The sequence below is a fragment of the Pan troglodytes genome, chromosome 10 (genome assembly GCF_028858775.2).
Source record: "Pan troglodytes isolate AG18354 chromosome 10, NHGRI_mPanTro3-v2.0_pri, whole genome shotgun sequence".
In the NCBI taxonomy this organism is placed as follows: domain Eukaryota; kingdom Metazoa; phylum Chordata; class Mammalia; order Primates; family Hominidae; genus Pan; species Pan troglodytes.
This window is the reverse complement of record NC_072408.2, coordinates 48,419,953-48,440,443: the sequence shown is the minus strand read 5'-3', so window position 1 is coordinate 48,440,443 and position 20,491 is coordinate 48,419,953. Positions and strand designations below refer to the sequence as shown.

Below are 20,491 nucleotides of genomic sequence, written 5' to 3'. Positions count from 1 at the left end.
ATTCCTGGACATTCAGTAAAGAGTTGTTAATATTCCTGCCTGGATCCCTTTCTTTCTATTTTGAGAACATTAAGAGAGGGAAGGCTACTGACACTTGGAATGAATAGTCATAGGAAAGAAAACAGTCTTCAGGAACAATTTCAGGAAGGTGTGAGAAGATGAAGTGAGGACCAGAGAATGTGTTCCTGGGTGGTGGTGACCAAAAACCACCAGGATGGACTTGAGGGTCCCGAGAAATCAACTGGGGAGGGAAATCCTAGGAGAAAGATTGGTCTTGTTGTCAATCTAGAGGGTTTTTTTCCCCACTTACTATGGTTTCAACACTAAAATAAATATGAACTTATTCCACGCCTCAAACTGGTGATTTGAAATATATTTATTGGAAATATTAAAAATCTATATTTTTACTTTAGGGCAGATAATTGTGTTTTACCTCAATGTTCTAGTTTGTATTTAGCTTAAAGGACATCCTTGAAATATCTGTTTTTTATAAGAGCTTCAGAGTTAAAAGGGGAAAGGAAGATTGTTTAGGTTGAGAGGGTTCTGTTTGGGTTTGCTTTGCTGTTGTCGGGGGCGCTGGGGTGATTAGCATCACGCAGGGCATGTGATTCTGACACCCTCTTCTGTGGTGGGGGTGAGAAGGCACCGGTGCCACTAGTCCCTGACCTCTCCCTCAGACAAGTTACAAATGAAAACTGAGGGGGTGGAGTAGCTATGGAAACCAGGAGGGAAGGATTTTTTTTTAATGCAAATGAATTAGAACAAAATGACTGGCATCCCTTTTTCTTTTTCCATCTGTGACAAAAATTCTGTGTCCTGGTTTCTACCTTCACTTGGAGTAAATTATGGGGGAAAGAACATCATGAAGACCTGCTATTGTCAGAGTGTCATTTCCTCTTTCTATCTTTCTGTGGATTAATTTTAAATCCATTTGATAGAATTAATCATACAAGCCAGTCTCATTTCCCTGCAAATGTCTGCCTCCGTGCAGGTGATTTTGTAGAAAGGAGTTTCTCCAATAAAGCAGAGCTTCTCTTTCAACTCCATGGACATCAGAGAGAGTCCCTTTCAAAAAAGGAGGCTCAGGTCTGGAGAGACAAAGGCCTCTACTTTCGAAAAGGCCTCTTGGATCAAGCCCAGGTATGAGTCGTCAGTACCACGTTTGTCTCTGTGGCACAGCATTTGAGATTTTCATGAGGCTACCTGACCTCAATCTGTTTCCTTTTACATATTAACTCTTTAGGCCCCAATGGGACATACCCATTTTATGAGTTACTGACATTTATAACTAACCTCATTTTAGCATAAACTTTCTGCCTTTTGTTCTTTTGTGGACAACATATTAGCTCTTGGATTCTGAGTTTTTAAATGGTATAATTTTTGTTTGGCTCCAGGCAACAGTAGTTCTACTTTGTGTCTGAGCCTCCCGTCATCATCTGTCACTCTGTGCCCACTTGTTCTATTAAAGTATCATCAGGAAGGCACACAATTGATCCAGGGTAAAAAATTCTGCTCCAACAGTGAATGAATCATTCAATGTTGTGTGTCCACTGGGAGAAAAAAAAACTCCACGCAGCATATTCATTTTCACAATTTTTATGTACTACCATGAAGTACATAAAAATTACTGTAGGAATTTTATTTTATTTATTTTATTTTTTTGAGATGGAGTCTCGCTCTTTAGCCCAGGCCGGACTGCAGTGGCGCTATCTCGGCTCACTGCAAGCTCCGCCTCCCGGGTTCACGCCATTCTCCTGCCTCAGCCTCCTGAGTAGCTGGAACTACAGGCACCCGCCACCGCGCCTGGCTAATTTTTTTTGTATTTTTAGTAGAGACGGGGTTTCACCGTGTTAGCCAAGATGGTCTCGATCTCCTGACCTCGTGATCCGCCCGCCTCGGCCTCCCAAAGTGCTGGGATTACAGGCGTGAGCCACCGAGCCCGGCCTATTGTAGGAATTATTACACTCACTTTGTTTCACTCTGCTCTACCTTCTAAATCTGAACATGTCCTGTTCTACTGATACTTTCTCCTGTCAATAGTCATGCTAGTGATGGAAGAATCTTGGCCAATATGATTAGAGTCTGAAAGATTCTCCTGGGATGTAAAACGAGCTCATAGGCAGAGGGGAGAACTTCCTCCTGTAACACACAGGCTGGCTTCTGACTCACCTACAAAAAAAGAAAAAAAGAGAGCTACTTGGTTCCACTGTCTCTTTGGATCTCATGAGTTGAAAGCTGAGGCTGTACTCCCCAACAAACATGAGTATTTCAGTTCTAAGTAGGTGACTGGAGAAAGATGAAATCCACTCAATTTGAAGAACATTTAAAAAATATGTTTTCATGCTTTGGAAAAGTTTCAGTGTGTCAGGTAAAATACTTGAAACTAAAAATTGTTGTAGATTTTGTACTATTGTTGGCCTGGAAGAGCAGTTCACATTTAATTAACGTTCTAAGGTAACACTGTGGCATAGTTACAGGACTGCAAGTAACAATTCACAAAATGAATTAATCATTGGATCCTGCTATGTTCTGAATGTTTGTGCTCCACAAAACTCGTGTGTTGAAATCCGATGCCCCAAGGTGATGGCATTAGGAGGCGGGGCCTTTTAGAGGCAACCAGATCATGAGGGCAGAGCTAATGGCACTAACGGGATGAGTGTCCTTATAAAAGAGACCCCAGGCTGGGCACGGTGGCTCATGCCTGTAATCCCAGCACTTTGGGAGGCCAAGGCAGGTGGATCACGAGGTCAGGAGTTCGAGACCAGCGTGGCCAACATAGTGAAACCCTGTCTCTACTAAAAATACAAAAAATTAGCTGGACGTGGTGGTGTGCACTTGTAATCCCAGCTACTGGGGAAGCTGAGGCAGGAGAATTGCTTGAACCCGGGAGGCGGAGGTTGCAGTGAGCCAAGATCATGCCATTGCACTCCCGCCAGGTCGACAGTGCGAGACTCCGTCTCAAAAAAAAAATTAATAAATAAAAATAAAAAAATAAAAAGAGACCCCAGAGAGACCCTCGCTCCCTCTACCACGGGAGGACACAGCAAGAAGATGCCATCTATACGCCAGAAAGTGGGCTCTCTCCAGATAGCAAATCTATCTTGATCTTAGACTTGCCAGCCTTCAGAAATGTGAGAAAGAAATCTCTGTTGTTTATGAGCCACCCACTCAGTTTATAGATTTTGTTATGCAGTGTGAACAGGTTAAGACAGATCCCTCAATCTTTTATTCAAGAGCAACAGGGACAGTGGCCATGACTACAGATGGGAGTCAAATATATCTGGGCTTTATGCAAGCTTAAACATGCACTAGATAATTGACACTGGACGAGTTACCCCACTGTTCTTGTTCTCAACTTTATAATCCTGGGAACGAAGATGGTAATAATATCTATTTCGCTGGGGTATCATATACAATAGTGCCCGGTACACTGGGGTGTTACATAAATCAGTGCTCAACAGTGGCTGTTATTTTGTTCTAGGATATTACTGAAGCATATAAAGCCTTATCTTTCCGACAGACTCCAGGCAGTCAAATGCCCTCTGCAATGTTTCCTCAAATTCCTAGAGGATGTAATTTTCATGCCCCTGGTTTAGACAGAGGCTATCTTTCTTACACTCCTTAGAAGATAATATATTTCAAAATAAAGAAAGGTCTGAAAGATCTCATTGCTACTAAATACAGAATACTGCATTATCCATAATGTTGAGCTTAAATTTGCCTTTGTGCTTTTAAAATCTACTTTTAAAATTCTTATACTATATCCAATTGTTGACATTTCCAGGTCTCTATTTTGTGGAGTTAGGACAGCATTAAATACAAAATGAAGAAAATGAAGGACAGATCTCTAGTGCATATACCAGCTTTACAGTTTTCTAAATGCAATGCCACAAAATGTGCCACTGATGTCACAAGAGCTTGTAAGCCAGCTGGGGACCCAGACACATCAGAGGTGACATCTCAAGTCGGGGGAGGGTACCAGAGGCAGCCATGGCAGAGCATGGGAAGAATCCCTTGGGGAGCCATGTCCAGTCTTGCAGATGCTAATTAATCTTGTCATCATGTTGTGCCATTCCTCCTCCTTGGTAGCTCTGTCGGAGCATTCTGAACAATCACAGTAAGAGAAATGCAATGACAGCCATGCTTCATCTCCAGCTGTTTCCTGAGAAGATGACAGGTATTCACGAAGCATTCCTCACAGTCCTGATGAGACTGAGGAGCAGAGTCCACTCCTCAAAAGATCCTGGAGTGTTGACATGTTCTGATGGTGTCAGTGATCTGCCAGGATTTGGGTATTTTATCCAGTGACAGATTAGAGGGCATGAAGCTGTGGGTTTTGGAGCTGGACTCACCATTTTTAGGGCTCAAGGGTGTTATACTCTAAGACTAAAACTTACTGAGGGTAAGCACCTCCCTCCATGTTTTAAATTTCTTCCTACACCTGCATAAGACCAGTCTCTGTGTCCTGCATATAGTAGGTGCTCATTATATTTACTGTTGATTATATTTACCAAAATATCTTATGGATTCCTAATTATTTAATTTCATGGAGTCTTTACATTATCCATGGAACCACGTCCCTCTTGAATCTCATCTTATCCATCAGGACCTCTCTGACTGTCTCAGTTCATAGTAAGCTTCTCTTCCTCTGAATGTACCATCCTTCTGACACTAAAGAGAACATGCCCACAATGCTGGGCGTGGTGGCTCATGCCTGTAATCCCAGCACTTTGGGAGGCCGAGGCGGGCGGATCACGAGGTCAGGAGATTGAGACCATCCTAGCTAACACGGTGAAACCCCGTCTCTACTAAAAATACAAAAATTAGCCGGGCATGTTGGCGGGCGCCTGTAGTCCCAGCTACTTGGGAGGCTGAGGCAGGAGAATGGCGTGAACCCGGGAAGCGGAACTGGCAGTGAGCTGAGATCGCGCCACTGCACTCCAGCCTGGGTGACAGAGTAAGACTCCATCTCAAAAAAAAAAAGAGGCACGCCCACAACTTGCAAAGTACCTCTCTTACAACGGAGTAAGTGTGCCACATGATTACATGGGGTTGTATTGGTTTATTTCCTTCATTCTCTGTTTTCAAACTGTGCTCTTTAGGGATCTGAGAGAAGGAAAACAGGCTTAGTGCCAACTCACATGTTGCCAAAGTTTTAAGTTTATTGCATAAAAGGACCCAACGCGCATTGTCGGCCTCAATTTCTGCCTGAGGAATGGTAGTGGGTAGGGGTGTTCATGTTTATGTTTCCCTGGTCTTCCAGTTACCCCATTACAAGTCAGCTGTCCCCTGTCATTTGAGATACTGACTTACAGTGATGTCACAGTCAAGGACACAAGTAGCTAGGATGGACCTAAGGGTCTCTGGTATGCCTACAATGCCAGGCATTCGTGAGGTTTGTTTTGGGGTCAACATCTAGCTCTAGATTCATATGTATATATTAATGAGGACTTTGCTTCCTTTTTTTCACACCTTTCTCCCTTCACTAAGCTGGGTGCTGGCTGTTAGTAATACTAAGAGACATGAGACATTATCTCCCCCTTCAGATCATGACTCAGTGGAAGATTTAGATACATAAACAGAAAGTGACACATTGGAGTATGCACTATGAACTATGAGAGCACAAATGAGAAACATGTTTTGTAAGAAATGCATAGAGGGAGAACTACATGGATATGAGATATTTAAGCTGGACCCTCAAAGATGACAAACACATCACTAAGTCATGATGATCTTAGCTCCTAAATACGTCTCTAATCTCTCTGCTTTTTTCCATCTCTGCTGCTAGACCCTCATCAGAGCTGACAACATGTCCAGCCTGCACTACTGCAAGAAATTCTTTGTCTATGGTAGTGTGGTCAACTGAAGAAGCCGGCTTAGTTGCTCCAGTCAGGTGCTCACACTAAGAAAGGTTGGGTGAAGGTTATAAAGTGGCTGTGAATGAGAACTCAGTTTGGGCTCTACCAAGCAGGGAAGCCATGCAGAGATGAGAAAGGTGAAAGGCATGAAACCATGTTAAGCAGAAAAATAAAAATTCATAACAGAATGGGTGTAGCATTATATAGTGTTCTGTGGAGTACCATGATCCTTCTTCATGAAACAACTTCAAGGCAGACATCTGGTGGTTTTTTCCATTGCCCCCAAGGCAGAGAGTAACAGAAAGGATGGAGATGTGCAAAGAAGAAGTAAAAAGATGGAATCAGAAGTAGAAGAGAAGAGAACAGAAAGAGGAAACAGGGAATAGAAGAGGTCTTCCCACCCCACCACCATCAGCCCTGTCAAAAGTAACCTCACAGGCATTTACCTCAACTGGGACTCCCTTAGAAATGGTAGAAAATTTAGTTCTCTATGTTATACAAAAACAGTCTTCTGCAATTGGCCTTTCACAGTGCCTAAAAACACTTTTTTGCTTATTGAAAAAAAGTAATTTTATAATATTATTAAATAATATTAATTTATTTGCATTTTAATGCAAATACCCCTGGGAAAGGTAAATCATAGAAGCTAATATTTTGACATTTTGTGGACATTTATAGATAGCTAATAATGGTCCATACCTCAAAATGAAAAAAAGGACAGGTGCGTGTGTGTGTGTGTGTGTCAGTGGGGGTGACAAAAACTCTTGAGAATAAACACCAAAGAAGAAGGTATAAAGTGGGAGAATAGCAAAAATGAGGTGAAGCATTTCAACTGGGAGACCTGGAATGCAGAGAGACAGCTGACTCCCATCATCCAGGCCACGAATATTTTCATTGCGACCTTGTCAGTCACCTTCTATCTGCTATTATTATATCCACTCCTGCCCCTCTAAATCATTCTCCACACAGCAAACCAGAGCTTCAAAATACATAAAGCAAAAACTGTTAAAACTGAAAGGAGAAATAGACATATCTGCAACTATAGTTGGAGGCATCAATAGCCTCTTTAAACAATTGATGGAACAACTAGACAGAAAATCAGCAAGGATATAGAAGAACCTAGCAACACCATCAAATAACAGGAATGAATTGACACTTATAGAACACTCCAACCAATAACAGAAGAATACACAGGCCAGGCGTGGTGGCTCACTCCTGTAATCCCAACTCTTTGGGAGGACGAGGCAGGTGGGTCACCTGAGGTAATGAGTTCAAGACCAGCCTGGCCAACGTGGCAAAACCCTGTCTCTACTAAAAATACAAAAATTAGTCAGGCATGGTGGTGCATGCCTGTAATCCCAGCTACTTGGGAGGTTGAGGCATGAGAATTGCTTGGACCCAGGAGGCAGATGTTGTAGTGAGGTGAGATTGTGCCACTGCACTCCAGCCTTGGTGACAGAGTAAGATTCTCTTAAAAAAAAAAAAAAAAAGAAGAAGAATACACAGAAGAGATAAATATGTATACATATTTATACATATTTATATTTATATATATGTATACTTATATGTATACACGCATATACATTCATATAAGGAAGCCATATCCTGAATGATAAAATAAACCTCAACAAATTTAAAAGAATTAAAATGATACAGAATATGTTTTTTGACTACATGGATTTCAAGCTAGAAATCAGTAACAAAAGGATAACATGAAAATCTCCAAACACATGGAAACCAATATAAATAGCTCATGGTAGTCTCAAGAAAATTTGAGAAATATAGTGAACTAAACAAAAATGAATATACAACATATTAAAATCTGTGGTATGCAGCTAAAACAGTGCAGAGGAAAAATCTTACAGCTCAAGACCTAGAGGTGAAAGTCTTGAATTAATAATCTAAGCTCTCACTTCAAGAAAATAGAAAAAGAACAGCAAAAATCAGGCATACCTCATATTATTGTGCTTTGATTTCTTGTGATTCACAGACACTGTGCTTTTTACAAATTGAAGGTAGATAGCAGCTCTGTCAAGCAAGTCTACTGGTACCATTTTTCCAACAGCAGGTGGAAAAATTATGTCTATGTGTCACATTTTAGTAGTTCTCACAATATTTTAAACTTCTAAATTATTTTTATATCTGTTATGATGATTAGTGATCGTTGATATTACTATTGTAATTGCTTCTGGGATACTGCAAACAGCACCCATATAAGACAGCAAACTTAACTGATAAATGTTCCATGTGTCCTCACAGCTCCACTGACCAGCTATTTGCTCTCTCTCTCTCCTCAGGCCTCCTTATTTTCTGAGACACAACTATATTGAAATTAGGTCAACTAATACCCCCACATTGGCCTCTAAGTGTTCAAGTGACAGGAAGAGCTGCATGTCTCTCATGTTAAATTAAAAGCTAGGAAAAATTAAGCATAGAGAGGAAGGCAGGCAGAAAGCGAAGACAGGCCAAAAGCTAGACTCTTGGCACCAATTAGTTGGCCAAGTTGAGAATGCACAGGAAAAGTTTTTGAAGGCAATTAAAAGTGCTATGCCAGTGAACACACAAATAATAAGAAAGTGTAAAAAGCCTCATTGCTAATATGGAGAAAGTTTTAGTGGGCTAGATAGAAAATCAAACCAGCCACAACATTTCCCTAAGCCATAGCCTAATTCAGAGCAAGGATGTGCAAGGAGGTTAATGCTGTTTTCGTGCCTGCTAACACAACATTCATTCTGCAGCCCTTAGATCAAGGAGTAATTTCAACTTTCTAGTCTCATTACTTAAGAAATAAATTTTGTAAAGCTATAGTTGTCATAGATAGTGATTCCTTGGATGCATCTGGGCAAAATACATTGAAAACCTTCTGGAAAGGATTCATCATTCTAAATGCCATTAAGAACATTCATGACTCATGGGAGGACGTCAAAATAGCAACTTTAACAGGAGTTTGGAAGAAGTTTATTCCAATCCTCATGGGTTATTTTGAGATGTTAAAGACTTCAGTGGAAGAAATAATTGCTAATGTGGTGGAAATAGCAAGAAAATTAGAATTAGAAGCCTGAAGATGTGACTGAATTGCTGCGATCTCATCAAAAAACTTGAACAGATGAGGCGTTGCTTCTTATGGATGAGCAAAAAAAGTGGTTTCTTGACATGGAATCTACTCCTGGTGAAGATGCTGTAAACATTGTTGAAATGACAATAAAGGATTCAGAATATTACATAAACTTAGTTGATAAAGCAGTGGCAGGGTTTGAGAGGATTAACTCTAATTTTGAAAGAAATTCTACTGTGAGTAAAATGCTATCAAGCAGCATCACATGCTACAGAGAAATCTTTTGTGAAGAGTCAATTGATGAGGCAAACCTCATTGTCTTATTTTAAGAAATTGCAGAGAGGCTTAAAAATGGCTGACTAGAGGCATCTGGTACTTGCCTCCTCCACAAAGCAGCACTGAAATAGCAAGTAGACAATCACACTTGTAATAGATCTTCTAAGAGAGAATACTGGAATTCAACAGACAAGTGGCAGGAAACACCTAAAGCAAGAAGGGAGAGGAAAGTGAGGCAGCCTGCTCAGCCATGATCAGTTGGGACCCCAGAGAGCCTTCCCAACAGGGGAAAGAGTAAGTGGGAGATCCCCAGTGGTGCACATTTCCACCACAGACCCCTGAAATCCTAGCCATGGAAGAGTCTCTTGACCCTCACCTACCCTGAGAATAAAATAGAAAGTTGCAGAGGCCATATCATGGCACTACTTGGAGAGGAAGCTTGTGCTGGGTTCCACACTCGCTATGTGGTAGAGATAGCAAGATATATAGAATTAGAAGTGGAGCCTGAATATGTGACTGAATTGCTGCAGTCTCATCAAAAACCTTGAACAGATGAGGGATTGCGTCTCATGAATAAGCAAAGAAAGTGGTTTCTTGACACGGAATGTACTGAAGTGCACATTCAGTACATGTAGTGAAGATGCTGTGAATATTGTTGAAATGACAACAAAGAATTTAGAATGTTACATAAAGTAGTGCCTCTCAACTCCCATGAGCACTGAGAATAAAATAGGGAGTTGCAGAGACCATACAATGGCACTGCTCCAGACAGGGGGCCCACACTGGGTCCTAAGCAACTATAGCACAATGTCATTTTGAGCCCAATCCCCAACACACTACATCCTGCCCTCGGGCTCAATGGTCCCTGCATCTCTACATCCCTGGAGCCCCATTGACGTTCCCTGCCCACAGTCATCACCACTGCTGGCTGCTGCCACTGGAGCTGAAGTACAAACCACTGGCAGCAACTCTGCTGCCCCCAATAGCAGGACAGCCCCACATTTAAAAGATATTCCACCTGCAACTGCCACCTGAAGCCCAAGAGTGTGCACCCTAGCTGCCTGCCTGTGGCTATTGCAACAGAAAGCAACATTGCCCTCCCCAACAACAGGACCACAGCATAGTTGTTGTCACTCCCACCTGAGCATTCCACCAGGGGCTGGGGATGACCCTGTCCCTACCTACCACAGCCAGCATCTGCATGCATCAATGGGGGCTGACGGCAGGAACACCCAGTCTGGCTCCATCCCTGCTAGTGTCCAAGCATGCTGTTCAGTGGTCTGGGGATCACCCAGCCCCAGCTACCGCTACTGGTATCTAAGCACTCCTTCTAGGATCCTGATGTCACACCCAACCAACCTGTCATTACCACCATAGCTGGTACCCACCTGCATACACTACTTGCAGGACTGGGGAACGGCCTACCTAGCCAGTTGTAGTTACCACCAACACCAGCACAGATCACTTGAGTGCCAGAGGGTCATCCCACCACTGCTAGTGATAACACCCACACCCACTACCTAGGGACCTAACAACCAACCCACATGCTTGGCCCACCACTGCCATCCCTGGAACTCGAGCAACCTGGAAGCCCAAGAATAAGCTGGCTTGGCCCCACTAACACTGATGCCAGCATACACCACCCTGAGGCCCAAGGACAGGCATGATTGGTCCACCACTGCCACTACTGGGGCCCAAGAACTGGCCTACCTGGAATGCCTGTCTCCAATAAAACTTTACCGTAGCCTCCATTAACAACTACACCCTAAGCCACTGATGACACCACAGACACCATGACCACTGTTTACAGCTGAAGAAATTATACAAGGACTATACTACTTCACACACCCAAAATCAAAGCCAAGGTGCCGTCCCAACCAACACCATAGTTATATCTTCAGGAAAAATCCTCCCCTCCCCTAGGAAAGCAAATCCAAAATAGGAAGAATAGGTTGTTACACCAGATGCTCAGATATCAATGTAAGGACACAAAAAACATGAAAAAGCAAGAAAATATGACACCTGCAGAGGAACACAATAATTCTCCAGCAACAGATTCCAATGAAATTTATGAAATTTCATAAAATCCTAGAAAAAATTCAAAATATTGACCTTAAGGAATTCAGTGATATGTAAGAGAATACAGGTAAACCATACAAAGAAATCAGAAAAAAACAATTCAGGATATGAATGAGAAATTAACCAAAGAGATATCATAGAAAAGAACCAAACAGAAATACTGGAAATGAAGAATTCAATTAATGAAATAAAACAATGCATTTAAAGTCTACAACAATGGACTAGATGAACCAGAAGAAAGAATTTGAGAAGTTGAAGATAAGGCCTTTGAAATAACCCAGTCAGACAAAAATAGAAAAAAGAAAAAGAATGAACAAAGCCTATGTGCCATATGGGACACCATAAAGCAATCAAATATTTGAATTTTTAGTGTCCCAGATGGCAAGATAAAATGAAAGGGATAGAACATCTATTTAATAAAATAATAGCTGAAAACTTCTAAAGTCTGGCAAGAGATAGAGATATCCAGGTACAGGAAGTTTATAGGTTTCCAACTAGTTACATTCAATAAGATCTTCTCCACAGCACATTATTGTCAAACTGTCAAAAGTCAAAGGTTAAAAAATATTCTAAAAACAGTAAGAGAAAAGAATCTAGTCAATTATAAGGTAGCTCTGATTAGAATAACAGAAGATTTCTTTTTTAAATTTTATTATTATTATTATTATTTTGAAATGGAGTCTCGCTCTTGTCCTCCAGGCTGGAGTGCAATGGCACAATCCTGGCTCACTGCAACCTCCGCCTCCCAGCTTCCAGCAATTCTCCTGCCTCAGCCTCCTGAGTAGCTGGGACTACAGGTTCATGCCACCACGCCCAGCTAATTTTTGTATTTTTGGTGGAGATGGGGATTCACCATGTTGGCCGGGCTGGTCTCAAACTCCTGACCTCAGGATATCTGCCCACCTTGGCCTTCCAAAGTGCTGGGATTACAAGCATGAGCCACCATGTCCAGCCTAACAGCAGATTTCCTAGCAAGAAACCTTACAGGCCAGGAGAGAATGGGATATTATATTCAAAGTGCTAAAAGAAAAAAAAAAAATCAGTCAAGGATACAATACCCAGAAAAGTTATTCTTCATGAATGAAGGAGAAATAAAGTCCTTAAGGGAGTCCTATACCTGCAAGTGAAAGGATGATGTCCACCATCACAAAAACACACAAAAGTATTAAACCCATCAGTAGAGCAAACACACAAACAAGGAAGACAAAGAACTCAAATAGTACACTATAGAAAACCACAAAGCTACAATAAACAATGGGAGAAAGAAAAAAACAAAGAATATGGGGAAAACCCAGAAATTAATAAATAAAGTGACAGGTATAAGTGCACACATATCAATAATAACCTAATAACCTTGAGTGTAATGTTCCCATTTAAAAGATAGAGGTGGGCTAAATGGATTAAGAAAAAAATGAAAATCAAAAAAGAGGAGGAGTAGCTATACTTACATAAGACAATCTTTAAGTCAAAAAACAGTAGAAAGACGGGGAGGAGCCAAGATGGCCGAATAGGAACAGCTCCGGTCTACAGCTCCTAGCGTGAGTGATGCAGAAGACGGGTGATTTCTGCATTTCCATCTGAGGTACCAGGTTCATCTCACTAGGGAGTGCCAGACAGCGCAGGTCAGTGGGTGTGCGCACCGTGGGCAAGCCGAAGCAGGGTGAGGCATTGCCTCACTCGGGAAGTGCAAGGGGTCAGGGAGTTCCCTTTCCTAGTCAAAGAAAGGGGTGACGGAGGGCACCGGGAAAATCGGGTCACTCCCACCCGAATACTGTGCTTTTCCGACGGGCTTAAAAAACGGCGCACCACGAGATTATATCCCGCACCTGGCTCGGAGGGTCCTACGCCCACGGAGTCTCGCTGATTGCTAGCACAGCAGTCTGTGATCAAACTGCAAGGGGGCAGCGAGGCTGGGGGAGGGGCGCCCGCCATTGCCCAGGCTTGCTTAGGTAAACAAAGCAGCCAGGAAGCTTGAACTGGGTGGAGCCCACCACAGCTCAAGGAGGTCTGCCTGCCTCTGTAGGCTCCACCTCTGGAGGCAGGGCACAGACAAACAAAAAGCAGTAACCTCTGCAGATTTAAATGTTCCTGTCTGACAGCTTTGAAGAGAGCAGTGGTTCTCCCAGCACGCAGCTGGAGATCTGAGAATGGGCAGACTGCCTCCTCAAGTGGGTCCCTGACCCCTGACCCCAAGCAGCCTAACTGGGAGGCACCCCCCAGCAGGGGCACACCGACACCTCACACGGCAGGGTACTCCAACAGACCTGCAGCTGAGGGTCCTGTCTGTTAGAAGGAAAACTAACAAACAGAAAGGACATCCACACCAAAAACCCATCTGTACATCACCATCATCAAAGACCAAAAGTAGATAAAACCACAAAGATGGGGAAAAAACAGAACAGAAAAACTGGAAACTCTAAAAAGCAGAGCACCTCTCCTCCTCCAAAGGAATGCAGCTCCTCACCAGCAATGGAACAAAGCTGGACGGAGAATGACTTTGACGAGCTGAGAGAAGAAGGCTTCAGACAATCAAATTACTCTGAGCTACGGGAGGACATTCAAACCAAAGGCAAAGAAGTTGAAAACTTTGAAAAAAATTTAGAAGAATGTATAACTAGAATAACCAATACAGAGAAGTGCTTAAAGGAGCTGATGGAGCTGAAAACCAAGGCTCGAGAACTACGTGAAGAATGCAGAAGCCTCAGGAGCTGATGCGATCAACTGGAAGAAAGGGTATCAGCCATGGAAGATGAAATTAATGAAATGAAGTGAGAAGGGAAGTTTAGAGAAAAAAGAATAAAAAGAAATGAGCAAAGCCTCCAAGAAATATGGGACTATGTGAAAAGACCAAATCTACATCTGATTGGTGTACCTGAAAGTGACGGGGAGAATGGAACCAAGTTGGAAAACACTCTTCAGGATATTATCCAGGAGAACTTCCCCAATCTAGCAAGGCAGGCCAACATTCAGATTCAGGAAATACAGAGAACACCACAAAGATACTCCTCGAGAAGAGCAACTCCAAGACACATAATTGTCAGATTCACCAAAGTTGAAATGAAGGAAAAAATGTTAAGGGCAGCCAGAGAGAAAGGTCGGGTTACCCTCAAAGGGAAGCCCATCAGATTAACAGCAGATCTCTAAGCAGAAACCCTACAAGCCAGAAGAGAGTGGGGGCCAATATTCAACATTCTTAAAGAAAAGAATTTTCAACCCAGAATTTCATATCCAGCCAAATTAAGCTTCATAAGCGAAGGAGAAATAAAATACTTTACAGACAAGCAAATGCTGAGAGATTTTGTCACCACCAGGCCTGCCCTAAAAGAGCTCTTGAAGGAAGTGCTAAACATGGAAAGGAACAACCGGTACCAGCCGCTGCAAAATCATGCCAAAATGTAAAGACCATCGAGACTAGGAAGAAACTGCATCAACTAACAAGCTAAATATCCAGCTAACATCATCATAACAGGATCAAATTCACACATAACAATATTAACTTTAAATGTCAATGGACTAAATGCTCCAATTAAAATACACAGACTGGCAAAATTGGATAAAGAGTCAAGACTCATCAGTGTGCTGTATTCAGGAAACCCATCTCACGGGCAGAGACACACATAGGCTCAAAATAAAGGGATGGAGGAAGATCTACCAAGCAAATGGAAAACAAAAAAAGGCAGGGGTTGCAATCCTAGTCTCTGATAAAACAGAATTTAAACCAACAAAGATCAAAAGAGACAAAGAAGGCCATTACATAATAGTAAAGGGATCAATTCAACAAGAAGAGCTAACTATCCTAAATATATATGCACCCAATACAGGAGCACCCAGATTCATAAAGCAAGTCCTGAGTGACCTACAAAGAGACTTAGACTCCCACACATTAATAATGGGAGACTTTAACACCCCACTGTCAACATTAGACAGATCAACAAGACAGAAAGTCAAAAAGGATACCCAGGAATTGAACTCAGCTCTGCACCAAGTGGACCTAATAGACATCTACAGAACTCTCCACCCCAAATCAACACAATATACATTTTTTTCAGCACCACACCACACCTATTCCAAAATTGACCACATACTTGGAAGTAAAGCTCTCCTCAGCAAAGGTAAAAGAACAGAAATTATAACAAACTATCTCTCAGACCACAGTGCAATCAAACTAGAACTCAGGATTAAGAATCTCATCAAAACCGCTCCACTACATGGAAACTGAACAACCTGCTCCTGAACGACTACTGGGTACATAACGAAATGAAGGCAGAAATAAAGATGTTCTTTGAAACCAACAAGAACAAAGACACAACATACCAGAATCTCTGGGATGCATTCAAAGCAGTGTGTAGAGGGAAATTTATAGCACTAAATGCCCACAAGAGAAAGCAGGAAAGATCCAAAATTACACCCTAACATCACAGTTAAAAGAACTAGAAAAGCAAGAGCAAACACATTCAAAAGCTAGCAGAAGGCAAGAAATAACTAAAATCAGAGCAGAACTGAAGGAAATAGAGACACAAAAAACCCTTCAAAAAATTAATGAATCCAGGAGCTGGTTTTTTGAAAGGATCAACAAAATTGATAGACTGCTAGCAAGACTAATAAAGAAAAAAAGAGAGAAGAATCAAATAGATGCAATAAAAAATGATAAAGGGGATATCACCACCGATCCCACAGAAACACAAACTACCATCAGAGAATACTACAAACACCTCTACACAAATAAACTAGAAAATCTAGAAGAAATGGATAAATTCCTCGACACATACACTCTCCCAAGACTAAACCAGGAAGAAGTTGAATCTCTGAATAGACCAATAACAGGATCTGAAATTGTGGCAATAATCAATAGCTTACCAACCAAAAAGAGTCCAGGACCAGATGGATTCACAGCCGAATTCTCCCAGAGGTACAAGGAGGAACTGGTACCATTCCTTCTGAAACTATTCCAATCAATAGGAAAAGAGGGAATCCTCCCTAACTCATTTTATGAGGCCAGCATCCTTCTGATACCAAAGCCTGGCAGAGACACAACCAAAAAAGAGAATTTTAGACCAATATCCTTGATGAACATTGATGCAAAAATCCTCAATAAAATACTGGCAAAACGAATCCAGCAGCACATCAAAAAGCTTATCCACCACGATCAAGGGGGCTTCATCCCTGGGATGCAAGGCTGGTTCAATACATGCAAATCAATAAATGTAATCCAGCATATAAACAGAGCCAAAGACAAAAACCACATGATTATGTCAATAGATGCAGAAAAGGCCTTTGACAAAATTCAACAATTCTTCATGCTAAAAACTCTCAATAAATTAGGTATTGATGGGACGTATTTCAAAATAATAAGAGCTATCTATGACAAACCCACAGCCAATATCATACTGAATGGGCAAAAACTGGAAGCATTCCCTTTGAAAACTGGCACAAGACAGGGATGCCCTCTCTCACCACTCCTATTCAACATAGTGTTGGAAGTTCTGGCCAGGGCAATTAGGCAGGAGAAGGAAATAAAGGGTATTCAATTAGGAAAAGAGGAAGTCAAATTGTCCCTGTTTGCAGATGACATGATTGTATATCTAGAAAACCCCATTGTCTCAGCCCAAAATCTCCTTAAGCTGATAAGCAACTTCAGCAAAGTCTCAGGATACAAAATCAATGTACAAAAATCACAAGCATTCTTATACACCAACAACAGACAAACAGAGAGCCAAATCATGAGTGAACTCCCATTCACAATTGCTTCAAAGAGAATAAAATACCTAGGAATCCAACTTACAAGGGATGTGAAGGACCTCCTCAAGGAGAACTACAAACCACTGCTCAATGAAATAAAAGAGGATACAAACAAATGGAAGAACATTCCATGCTCATGGGTAGGAACAATCAATATCGTGAAAATGGCCATACTGCCCAAGGTAATTTACAGATTCAATGCCATCCCCCTCAAGCTACCAATGCCTTTCTTCACAGAATTGGAAAAAACTACTTTAAAGTTCATATGGAACCAAAAAAGAGACCTCATCACCAAGTCAATCCTAAACCAAAAGAACAAAGCTGGAGGCATCACACTACCTGACTTCAAACTATACTACAAGTCTACAGTAACCAAAACAGCATGGTACTGGTACCAAAACAGAGATATAGATCAATGGAACAGAACAGAGCCCTCAGAAATAACGCCGCATATCTACAACTATCTGATCTTTGACAAACCTGAGAAAAACAAGCAATGGGGAAAGGATTCCCTATTTAATAAATGGTGCTGGGAAAACTGGCTAGCCATATGTAGAAAGCTGAAACTGGATCCCTTCCTTACACCTTATACAAAAATCAATTCAAGATGGATTAAAGACTTAAACGTTAGACCTAAAACCATAAAAACCCTAGAAGAAAACCTAGGCATTACCATTCAGGACATAGGCACGGGCAAGGACTTCATGTCTAAAACACCAAAAGCAATGGCAACAAAAGACAAAATTGACAAATGGGATCTAATTAAACTAAAGAGCTTCTGCACAGCAAAAGAAACGACCTTCAGAGTGAACAGGCAACCTACAAAATGGGAGAAAATTTTTGCAACCTACTCATCTGACAAAGGGCTAATATCCAGAATCTACAATGAACTCCAACAAATTTACAAGAAAAAAACAAACAACCCCATCAAAAAGTGGGCAAAGGACATGAACAGACACTTCTCAAAAGAAGACATTTATGCAGCCAAAAGACACATGAAAAAATGCTCATCATCACTGGCCATCAGAGAAATGCAAATCAAAACCACAGTGAGATACCATCTCACACCAGTTAGAATGGCAATCATTAAAAAGTCAGGAAACAACAGGTGCTGGAGAGGATGTGGAGAAATAGGAACACTTTTACACTGTTGGTGGGACTGTAAACTAGTTCAACCATTGTGGAAGTCAGTGTGGCGATTCCTCAGGGATCTAGAACTAGAAATACCATTTGACCCAGCCATCCCATTACTGGGTATATACCCAAAGGACTATAAATCATGCTGCTATAAAGACACATGCACACGTATGTTTATTGTGGCACTATTCACAATAGCAAAGACTTGGAACCAACCCAAATGTCCAACAATGATAGAATGGATTAAGAAAATGTGGCACATATACACCATGGAATACTATGCAGCCATAAAAAATGATGAGTTCATGTCCTTTGTAGGGACATGGATGAAATTGGAAATCATCATTCTCAGTAAACTATCGCAAGAACAAAAAACCAAACACCGCATGTTCTCACTCATAGGTGGGAATTGAACAATGAGATCACATGGACACAGGAAGGGGAACATCACACTCTGGGGACTGTTGTGGGGTGGGGGGAGGGGGGAGGGATAGCATTGGGAGATATACCTAATGCTAGATGACGAGTTAGTGGGTGCAGCGCACCAGCGTGGCACATGTATACATATGTAACTAACCTGCACAATGTGCACATGTACCCTAAAACTTAAAGTATAATAATAAAAGAAAAAAAAAGTAGAAAGAGACATAGAAGATCATTATGCAATGATAAAAGGGTCAATTCAGCAAAAGTAATTAACAATTCTAAACATATGTGAACCCAACCACAGAGCAACTAGATATACAAAGCAAATATTGTTAGATCTAAAGGAAGACATAGACTCCAATACAATAATGGTAAAGGACCTCAACATCCTACTCTCAGCATTAAACAGATCATCTCGACAGAAAATTAGCTAAGACATATTGGATTTAATCCAAACTTTAGATCAAATGGACCTAATAGACATTTACAGACAATTTCATCTAACAGTTACAGAATACACATTCTTCTCATCAGCATAAAGAACATTCTCCAGGATAAACAATATATTAGGACACAAAATAAATCTCAATAAATTTTTAAAAATCAAAATCATATCAAGTATCTTCTTAGACTACAATGGAATAAAAGTAGAAATCAATAACAAGAGGAACTTTGGAAACTGTATACATGCATTAAACAGTATACTCTTGAATGACCACTGGGTCAAGGAAGAAATTAAGGAGGAAATCGAAACATTTCTTGAAAAAAAATTGAAATATAACATACCAAAACCTATGTGATACAACAGAAGCAGTGCTAAGAGGGAAGTTTGTAGAAATAAACATCCACATTAAAAAAGTAGAAAGACTTCAAATACACAATCTAATGATACATCTCAAGGAATTAAAAAGCAAGAACAAACCAAACCAATTAGCAGAAGAAAATAAATAATAAAGATCAGGGCAGAACTAAACTAAATCGAGAGTAAAAACAAATTACAAAAAATCAACTAAATGAAAAGTTGGTTTTTTGAAAAAATAAACTGATAAAACACTACCTAGACTAATCAAGTAAAGAGAGAAAATGCAAATAAGCAAAATTAGAAATTAAAAAGGAGACATTATAACTGATACTACAGAAATATAAAAGATCATCAGATACTATTATGAACAACTATATAGTGAGAAACTGGAAAACCTTGAGAAAATGGATAAGTTCCTAAATATGTATAACCTACTTAGATTGAATCACTACTTAGAAAGAAATGGAAAATGTAAACAGACCAATAATGAGTAATAAAATTGAATCAGTAATAAAGTCTCTCAACAGGAAAAAAACGTCCAGAACCTGCCAGATTTTACCAAAATTCCAAAGGAACTAACACTAATTCCCAAACTGTCAAAAATTGAGGATGAGAGAATTCTCCCTAACCCATTTTATGAGGTCAGCCTTACCATTACCAAAACCAAGCAAGGACACAACAAAAAAAGAAAATTACAGGCAAGTATCCCCAGTAAACATAGAGAAAAAAATCCTCAATAAAATACTACCCCACCAAATCCAACAGCATATGAAAAAGATAATACATCATGATCAAGTGCGATTTGTCCCAGGTACGCACAGATGGCTCAACATATGCAAATTAATAAATGTGATATATCACATTGACAGAATGAAGGACAAAAACCATGTGATTATCTCAATAGATGCAAAGTAGCATTTGATAAAATTCAACATTTCTTAATGATAAAAACTCTCAACAAACTAGGAGTAGAATGAACAAATCTCAACATAATAAAGGTTATATATGACAAACCAAAAGCTAACATCATACTAAATGGGAAAAACCTGAAAGCCTTTCATCTAAGAACAAGACAAGGATGTTCACTTTCACCACTCCTATTCAATGTAGTACTGGAAG

General features: G+C 40.7%; 1 long non-coding RNA gene across 1 annotated transcript; it reads left to right on the top strand.

The window, feature by feature from the left end:
• The first annotated feature begins 612 nt into the window (after positions 1-612).
• LOC107967763 (uncharacterized) lies at positions 613-6,023 on the top strand. Its single transcript, XR_001708478.4, has 4 exons — positions 613-1,140; positions 3,785-3,952; positions 4,090-4,177; positions 5,789-6,023. It is a non-coding gene; the product is annotated as an uncharacterized LOC107967763 (long non-coding RNA).
• Positions 6,024-20,491: the final 14,468 nt, after the last annotated feature.